Raw genomic sequence first — 10,778 nt, 5'->3', positions numbered from 1 at the left:
CATAAAGATACCTCTGGGTGGCATCGTTGGGCTTTCATACACAGATAATAAAGAAAAATGCAAGGAGTATTTTTCCTAAATATATCGTTGTTGTCATAAGAAAATAATAATTAAATGTCATTAATGTGTGATCTATGTTGTGTATCAACTGAGTATGATCTTTGAGGATAACGATTCTCCTGCCGAGATTGGTATGGACGATCGATTACTTCTGTCTTTGGACTCGTTCAACTGCTGGGGGAGGGGGGCGCGCTGCTCAAAGAATACACAGACTCAGAAGGTAAAGCAGCGTTTCGAGACGGGAAGAAAGGCGAGGGGCAGAGTGCGGTTGGCAGCACTGAACTGTGACTGGAGCTGAGATGGTAGGAAGTGACGATGGATCAGGAAGTGAACAGGAGGAATGGATGGAAGAAGCTGGTGAGGGAGGTAGGACTGAAATGGAGTGGAACCTAGTAAATAGGAAAAGGAAGAAAGTACATCAACATAATACGGATAGTGATAATGAGGAAAGCAGTCAAAGAATCATGGAAAGGAAGGAAGAACATAAGGTTATCATTAAATTTGAAGTGCCTGGATCAAAGAACCCATTAAAGATAACGGAAGCACTCAAAATGAAACTAGGGAACATTAAGTATGCAAAAACACTACGTGACGGAAATATAATGCTAATATGCAGAGATGAAAAGCAGAGAGAAAAAGCAAGTAATTCTGTAATGGCTTCCGGAAAGGTAGAACGACAATGGATTCAATATTATGTTTAGAATCAGAAATAAGAAAGGCACAGATAAATAAAGAAGTCATAATTGCAGTTTTTATTGATGTGGAAAAAGCTTATGACATGCTATGGAAAGAAGGGCTACTTATAAAACTCAAGAATATGGGAATTAGAGGAAGAAGTTATAACTGGGTGTTGGATTTTTTATATGAGAGGAAAATTGAGGTTAGAGTGGGAATATCTTGTTCTACTGTTTATGCAGTTGAAAATGGAACTCCGCAGGACGACATTTATATAGAATTCAAAGGGAAGTAGGAATACGTAACAATGACATGGGATTAAGAAGACGAGAAGAATCAGTAATAATAAGAATTAAAATAGGACATACTGCATTGAATGGAAATTTAAATAGAATTAAGAAACATCCGAATGGATTATGCATGCATTGTGGGATTTGTGAAACTGTAGAGCATGTACTGTTGCATTGTAGAGCATATAACAACGAACGACAAATGCTAGAAGCTAAAGTAATAGAAGAAGGTGGAAGCATGATGCTAGAAGATATATCAAGTAAGCTAAAAAGGAATAAGAATATTAGATTTACTGTGTTGAAATATCTTAAAGATACAGGAAATTATATAAGAATATAATGATGTTTATTTATTTGTTTATTTTTATTTATTTATTTATGACTATTAGTGTTATTATTTAGTGTGATATATATTCATATAGGACACATATACATGCATCGATGCTCCACACTCCAGTTCAGATGGTGGCGGTAATGTACTAATAAGCTAGTCTGCCAACCGCCAATAAACAGAAGAAAAAAAGAAGAAGGTAAAGCAGCAGCTCCGTGTCCTGCGTCTTTATTGACTTAATATCTTCCCTCACCAGGTATGAAATGTATAAACGGTCATGACTGAAATTCATTTTATATATGTCAATGCTGTGAAAATGGCAAATGTCATACTCTAAAGTGTGTAAATAGTCCGTAACAATGACGTTTAAAAGTTTGGTTCAACCACATGTGTACCACGCGCTCCACGCGTGAATGCTAAGTTAATGGCGGATAACGTGATTACAGAAATGTGAAAATGGAGTGAATTTACGTATATATAATGTTTTGACAGTTAATATAACAGATAAGATTTATAAGCTTCAAGTGAAAGTGTTGACAATAGAAGTCAGTTGTTTCACAAGAATAGGTGTAATGAATGTGTTCGAGCAAATAGTATATAAAGAGATATAATTATTTGGAACATGGTACATATGTTAAGATTTTAGGTTGAGTATCATATGTGGACATTGGATGCCATAAATTAATAAGTATTAATAATGTACATTGCGTTCCAAATGTTCATTGAAATTATATGTGTATAATTTCACATATGTGTAATTGGTGGAAACAGTACCTGATGAAAAGCTGTATGCGAGTAGGTTCGTATTTTTCTGCATATTGTGACTTTTTCTAAAGAGATGTTATTGTGTTTTATGATTATTGATATATGAAAATGCAGAAATATTTGCATCATTGAAAAAACAATACACAGACTCCGAAGGTGAAGCAGCAGCTCCGTGTCCTGTGTCTTTATTGACTTAATATCTTCCCTCACCAGGTGGTGAGGGCGCTACACGAGCACCAGTGATCGCGGCCGCACCTCTCATTTCTCATGCCCAGAGCGGTACAGAATGTGTCTGCTGGGCGGCGATCAAACGGACAGGGCAGCACTTTTCCCGAGCGGAGATCGCTAGACAAATCATGTAATAAATTTCTTATCTCGGTTCTTTTGTCGTAAGTTATGCTATTACTACATTAATTTATACTAGCCTACATATAATCCAGTGCTCCCTGAGCGACTAATTACCAGTCAAGCACAAGCACGCTGCAGGGACCCGTCTAGAGTGATAACGACATTGATCTGATCAATAAAGTCTTTCCAAGTCACAGGGCTCAAGTCCAAGTCAAGTCTCGAGTCATTGCTGTCAAAGTCTAAGTCAAGTCTCAAGTCTTCTTTAATTATGGAGACTTGGTTTAAAAGGTTCTACTCCTAAATGACAACATGGGTAACTGGTGCAAACATCAAAAAAATACAAAACTCACTTTCATACCACCACAGAACAATCCACTCCAAAAAGGAGTCCACAAACACAGATTCGACAACTACTTGTACAAAGAAAAACAAACAAAAAGAAAACGAGCAGTCATCTGCACCAACAGGAGGAACAAAATGGCCGACCAAGGCCAAAGATATTGCTTGTCCCCCTGCTAACTCACAAGTTAATGAATGACTGCTCATGAATGAATAAGAGAACCCATACAAACCAAGTTAACCAAAATAAGACCAAGACAGACAAAGTTAAAACAGTCAACCAACAAACAAAGCAGCAGTGCAGTCACATCTCTGATGTACATTCGTCTCCAACCAAGTTACTGGAAACCCCTGGATGTGCAGTTACACCTGCTGAACATAAAACAAAGGATTATCTACAATATTACTCTGCTTAAAACACATGACAAGCTCCCATCATACATACCGAGAGAGACACCACAGAACAATCCACTCCAAAAAGGAGTCCACAAACACAGATTCGACAACTACTTGTACAAAGAAAAACAAACAAAAAGAAAACGAGCAGTCATCTGCACCAACAGGAGGAACAAAATGGCCGACCAAGGCCAAAGATATTGCTTGTCCCCCTGCTAACTCACAAGTTAATGAATGACTGCTCATGAATGAATAAGAGAACCCATACAAACCAAGTTAACCAAAATAAGACCAAGACAGACAAAGTTAAAACAGTCAACCAACAAACAAAGCAGCAGTGCAGTCACATCTCTGATGTACATTCGTCTCCAACCAAGTTACTGGAAACCCCTGGATGTGCAGTTACACCTGCTGAACATAAAACAAAGGATTATCTACAATATTACTCTGCTTAAAACACATGACAAGCTCCCATCATACATACCGAGAGAGATTTACCATGTAGCAAAATGCATGGTAGCTCACCACGCAACACCACAGCCACTAGCATGCTGATGACCAAAAGACGACAACAAATAAAGCCTCTCCTTATATAAAGCAATCATTTTTATAACTGGGAGACTAACCTGAAAATGGCTTAACTGCTAAACAGGAGGATGCACCAAGCCCCAAAACAGAGATTATCTACAATATTACACTCATTAAAACACATGACAAGCTCCCATCATACATACCGAGAGAGATTTACCATGTAGCAAAATGCATGGTAGCTCACCACGCAACACCACGGCCACTAGCATGCTGATGACCAAAAGACGACAACAAATAAAGCATCTCCTTATATAAACAAAGCAATCCTTTTTATAACTGGGAGACTAACCTGAAAAAGGCTTGACTGCTTAACAGGAGGATGCACCAAGCCCCATCCCTTGTTCATAATGACGTACTTTCGCAAAGGTCTAGTACCCAGGATGATGCATCCCAAGTAATCAAACCCTTCCTTTTTTATATCATCGGTACAGAATGTGTCTGCTGGGCGGCGATCAAACGGACAGGGCAGCACTTTTCCCGAGCGGAGATCGCTAGACAAATCATGTAATAAATTTCTTATCTCGGTTCTTTTGTCGTAAGTTATGCTATTACTACATTAATTTATACTAGCCTACATATAATCCAGTGCTCCCTGAGCGACTAATTACCAGTCAAGCACAAGCACGCTGCAGGGACCCGTCTAGAGTGATAACGACATTGATCTGATCAATAAAGTCTTTCCAAGTCACAGGGCTCAAGTCCAAGTCAAGTCTCGAGTCATTGCTGTCAAAGTCTAAGTCAAGTCTCAAGTCTTCTTTAATTATGGAGACTTGGTTTAAAAGGTTCTACTCCTAAATGACAACATGGGTAACTGGTGCAAACATCAAAAAAATACAAAACTCACTTTCATACCACCACAGAACAATCCACTCCAAAAAGGAGTCCACAAACACAGATTCGACAACTACTTGTACAAAGAAAAACAAACAAAAAGAAAACGAGCAGTCATCTGCACCAACAGGAGGAACAAAATGGCCGACCAAGGCCAAAGATATTGCTTGTCCCCCTGCTAACTCACAAGTTAATGAATGACTGCTCATGAATGAATAAGAGAACCCATACAAACCAAGTTAACCAAAATAAGACCAAGACAGACAAAGTTAAAACAGTCAACCAACAAACAAAGCAGCAGTGCAGTCACATCTCTGATGTACATTCGTCTCCAACCAAGTTACTGGAAACCCCTGGATGTGCAGTTACACCTGCTGAACATAAAACAAAGGATTATCTACAATATTACTCTGCTTAAAACACATGACAAGCTCCCATCATACATACCGAGAGAGATTTACCATGTAGCAAAATGCATGGTAGCTCACCACGCAACACCACAGCCACTAGCATGCTGATGACCAAAAGACGACAACAAATAAAGCCTCTCCTTATATAAAGCAATCATTTTTATAACTGGGAGACTAACCTGAAAATGGCTTAACTGCTAAACAGGAGGATGCACCAAGCCCCATCCCTTGTTCATAATGACGTACTTTCGCAAAGGTCTAGTACCCAGGATGATGCATCCCAAGTAATCAAACCCTTCCTTTTTTATATCATCAATGCCAACACTGATAGGTTCATAGGATTTAAACCATGTTAACCAGTCACAAAGGAGTAGGGACACTGATAGGTTCACAGGCTGGTATGACATCAGCCAGTCATACCTGGGTTATACCTTACCCTGCTACATTAATATAAAATTCACACATTGGAATATATACTGCTGCACGTGCATATCCTGTGTCAGGATCCTTGGATCCATCTGTAAATAAAACCATTGACAGAGAAGACCCCCATAGATGCCCAATCAGAGTTGTGTGGCAGAACGTCCAGCGCCAGGCCCTCACTCAATGAATCTGTGAGAACCGGTAGAGGGCTGGGTTCCATATGTAGAGACCTAACTGGATCCCATATGTGTAAAGTCCACGGTATAGCCTCAGAGCCCGTGTTTCCCTGGCAGACTTCTGCCATTTTCCAAGAGGGTTACAATTATCTCTATTCTTCCAGATGCACCTAAACGGTTGTTCATATGTGTAAGTGTTTTCGAAACCTTATTCGGAAAGGATGGGGCTTCCGCAATGTTCTTGTTCCAAGTGAAATGGGGGTTCCAGTGTTATCCAATCTCACTGAGTGGGTAGTGCTGCGACAACGGTGACTGGTCTTCTTGTTGCGAGTCCCGGCTTACACCAAAAAAAGGGGAACAGGAGGCTCTTACAGGACACTGGAAGGGGCAGCATCCATGGCGCTTTGGTAGGGATCCCAATTCATCGGTCATGACCGACATGACTTCAAGAGTGACCGACTGAAAGGGAACGTCTCGGTTACGTATGTAACCCTCGTTCCCTGAAGGAGGGAACGGAGACCTCACGTCTCGTTTCCACGGCTGCTGTTCCACTGCTGAGCAGCCGGATCACCAGCTCGGCTCCTCAGTGAAAACCTGAGTATGCATTGCACCTGCTGCCTAATTATACTCGTGCTGCGATCAGCGGCAGCTGCATGCAATCATCGCATGCCAATGTGCATTGGCTCGTTTAGTTTACACTCAAAGTGGATTGGTCTCTCTAAGCGAGATCCCAATTCGTAGGTCATTACCGACATGAGTTCTCCCTTCCCTCCTTCAGGGAACTAGGGTTACATACGTAAACGAGACGTTCTTTCACACCACATGAATGACATCATGATATCCAAGGACCAATGATGTTTGATGTAGTGTGCCACCATTTTTGATTCAGACTGTATTGGCAGAATGAGTACAGTTGGGTCTTGAAAGTTCTAGTTATAGTAGGCTTTCTTAATATGGATTGAAAAAAAAAGTTAAAAAAGAGGTCCTTTGTATTATATTTCCACTTGCACATATCTTGAAGTTGCCTAAGTTTGGATTGTATAAAGGTGTGTTGATTTATTATTTATACTTATTAATTTATATTTATTTGGTTGTTTTATTGCGTGTTACGTAAGCACCGTTTTATACAGTCTATGGTAAGCATCCGCTGTCCGCTTAGAATAATTTTCTTCCCGACCCGAACGTTCCAGCTAAATTTAGATCTCGTTTCCAGAATCTCACATTTAAATTTCCACTACTGAAAGAAAGAGAGATAGGCTAACAAATAAAAGTGTAGTCTGCACAAAATTGTATGTCATTTTATTCGTCTTGTGTTAAACTTATTGACTTTGACTTGAATTTATATGAATTATCTTAAGACACAAAATTTGTTTAATATTTTATGCAACACAGTAGGAAAAAAGTGTCAGAGAAAAAAAAATGTTGTACATAAATTGTATTTCTTATTTTTATTCATCTTGTCAGGATACAATTAGTTTAACATTTACAACACAATAGCGAAAAGTGTCGCAGAGAGAAAAAAATTATGTAGGTTGTACAAAAATAGCCTATAGTTATTTTTTCGTCTTGTCAAAATAAATTCGTTTTTGACATTTTTCTGTTAACACAGTAGAAAAATATTGCAGAGAAAAATAAATAAATATGACATCTGTAATTTAAAATTATAGGCTAAGCAAAATATAAACAAAACCGAGTTGAACGTCCTTCAAAGACAGCGCATCCACACTTTACTCCATCCTTATTCTGCTCTGTCACTTATCGACAACCTGCCTGTTCTGTCTGAGAGTCGTATATTTACCACCGGTACAGCCTGCTCTGAGCATCGTTATGCACATGCTGCACACAGACCCCGGCAAATCAAACTTGTGACGCAGAAGGCATGCGTGCAGCGTGTGCATAACAGTCTGAGTGCAGACTGTACCAGTGGTCAATAAGAATAAAGTGCAGATATGCTGTTCTGAATGGACGTGGGGAACAGGATATTATTAGACCACCCACTCCTGGTCAAATTACACCAGAGTTACCGACCGCTACTGCGATTTATTTGGGAATTTAATCAGCTGCAAAAAATCTGGTCAGGTCCCGCAGGAGAGCCGCGGGAATGCAGGCCTCTACTCAGGGGCCCCCTAATGTTCGGGGCCCTGGGCTGCAGCCCATGTTAGCCATTGGGATAACGCGACCCTGCTACACTAGTACACTCATGCACTATTTAGTCAACCATGTAGTGTATGACTTATATAAGGTTATTTTGTCATTCATAATCGGAGTCACATCATGTGTATAGCCATAAGATAACATGTGCATGATGAAGAGCAAGAGAAAAGAGCGCAAATATATTAACTAAAATATGTATTTCTAAAATATATTTGTTGTTGTACTTCTAAATTTACTTTGAATTTTATTTTTCTTGAGAACATTAACTCTAATGAGATTATAATAAACAGTCCCTTGCATTTACAGAAGAAAATGACCGTAACGGGATACAAAATTTTCAGAAGACTGAATGAGTTCCTGCAGAAAATTATAGCTTTGACCAATTGAAACTTATTTTTTTTCTATTTATCTATAATTTGTGAATTTACCCTGTTATTCTGCTTCTATTTTTACTATGTTAAAAATGCTGTTTATAAAATGTATGTTTTTGGCACAGAGCATAGAACTGTTTATTTAGTAAAAATGTTTACTTAGTAATAAAAAAAAAGCTTTTTAAGTGAAGGCAAACTGTTCAAGTGTTTGTTACCAAATATTAGTGTATACTTGTGTATAATAGCGTATACTTGGCCCCACTCTTCGAACCCACGGCCTTTGGGTTACAAGTCCGACTCTCTAACCATTAGGCCACAGCTGCCCCACACACACACACACACACATATATATATATATATATACTATTTTTCCTTTCTTACAATACCACAATATATTGCAATATACCGTATCGTAACTCCTGCATTGTGATACATATTTTATTGACATTCTTAGCGATACACAGACCTAATGAACAAGTTTAGCGTCCAACAATCTGCATTGCATTAAAGAATGTGCTGATTTTATTTCCGAGTTAGTGCTGGCTGCAGATAAAGTTTTAATTGTTGGTGATTTTAATATCCATGTTAATAATGAAAAAGATGCATTGCTATCAGCATTCATAGACATTCTGAACTCTATTGGGGTTAGACAGCACCCATCTCAGGACCTACTCATTGTCAAAACCATACTCTAGATTTAATACTTTCACATGGAATTTATGTTGATGGTGTTGAAATTATGCAGCCAAGTGATGATATCTCAGATCATTATTTAGTCTTGTGCAAACTTCATATAGCTAAAACTGTAAATTATAATCCTTTTTACAAGTATGGAAGAACCATCACTTCTACCACAAAAGACTGCTTTGTAAGTAATCTTCCTGATTTATCACAATTCCTTAGCATATCCAAAACCTCAGAACAACTTGATGATGTAACAGAAACATACCAATGTAAAAAACTAGCGGAATGCATAGTCGATGTAAAAACTGGATGATGAGTAATTTCTTACTGCTAAATTCTGAAAAAACAGAGGTGTTAATTATAGGACCTAAAAACTCTGCATATAATAATCTAGAACACTCTCTAAGACTTGATGGCTGCTCTGTCAATTCTTCGTCATCAGTTAGGAACCTAGGTGTGCTAATTGATAGCAATATTTCATTAGAAAGCCACGTTTCTGGCATTTGTAAAACTGCATGTTTCCATCTCAAAAATATATCTAAATGACGACCTATTCTATTAATGTCAAACGACTCTCTCTTTTCTAGCATTTTAAATACAGTTGCTCCTTTATGCTTATGGAAGATTAAGGAAAACATTCTGACACCGTGGTATAATGAGCACACTCGCACCCTAAAGAGAGCAGCCCGGAAAATGGAACGCAGCTGGAGGAAAACAAAACTAGAGGTATTTCGTATTGCTTGGTGGGAAAGTAACCTATCCTACAGAAAAGCAATAAAAACTGCTAGATGTGATTACTTTTCTTCTCTTTTAGAAGAAAACAAACATAACCCCAGGTATTTATTCAATACAGTGGCTAATTTAAGAAAAATAAAGCATGAAAAAGTGTTGACATTTCCCAACAGCACAGCAGTAATGACTTTATGAACTACTTTACTTCTAAGATCGATACTATTAGAGATAAAATTGTAAACATGCAGCCATCAACTATAGTATCGCATCAGCCAGCTTGCTATAGATAGAACAATTCCACTCATTCTCTACTATAGGAGAGGAAGAATTGTATAAACTTGTTGAATTATCTAAACCAACAACATGCATGTTAGACCCTATTCCATCTAAGCTCATAAAAGAGGTGCTTCCAGAAGTCATAGATCCTCTTCTGACTATTATTAATTCATCATTGTCATTAGGATATGTCCCCAAAACCTTCAAACTGGCTGTTATTAAGCCTCTCATCAAAAAAACACAACTTGACCCCAAAGAACTAGTTAATTACAGACCGATCTCGAATCTCCCTTTTCTGTCCAAGATACTAGAAAAGGTAGTATCCTCACAATTAGATTCCTTCTTAGAGAAAAATGCTATCTGTGAGGATTTCCAGTCAGGATTTAGACCGTATCATAGTACTGAGACTGCTCTCATTAGAGTTACAAATGACCTGCTCTTATCATCTGATTGTGGTTGTATCTCTCTATTAGTGCTATTGGATCTTAGCGCTGCGTTCGACACTATTGACCACAGCATTCTTTTGCATAGACTAGAAAACTTTGTTGGCATTAATGGAAGTGCATTAGCATGGTTCAAATCCTACTTATATGACCGCCATCAATTCGTAGCAGTGAACGAAGAGGTATCATATCGATCACAAGTGCAGTATGGAGTACCTCAAGGCTCAGTACTAGGGCCATTACTCTTCACGCTTTACATGTTACCCTTGGGAGATATCATCGGGAAACACGGTGTTAGTTTTCACTGTTATGCTGATGATATTCAGCTCTATATTTCTTCGCAGCCCGGTGAAACATACCAATGTAAAAAACTAGCGGAATGCATAGTCGATGTAAAAACTGGATGATGAGTAATTTCTTACTGCTAAATTCTGAAAAAACAGAGGTGTTAATTATAGGACCTAAAAACTCTGCATATAATAA

The sequence above is a fragment of the Sinocyclocheilus grahami genome, unplaced genomic scaffold (genome assembly GCF_001515645.1).
Source record: "Sinocyclocheilus grahami isolate Dianchi unplaced genomic scaffold, SAMN03320097.WGS_v1.1 scaffold1092.1, whole genome shotgun sequence".
NCBI classification, from domain to species: domain Eukaryota; kingdom Metazoa; phylum Chordata; class Actinopteri; order Cypriniformes; family Cyprinidae; genus Sinocyclocheilus; species Sinocyclocheilus grahami.
This window is presented reverse-complemented; position numbering follows the sequence as displayed.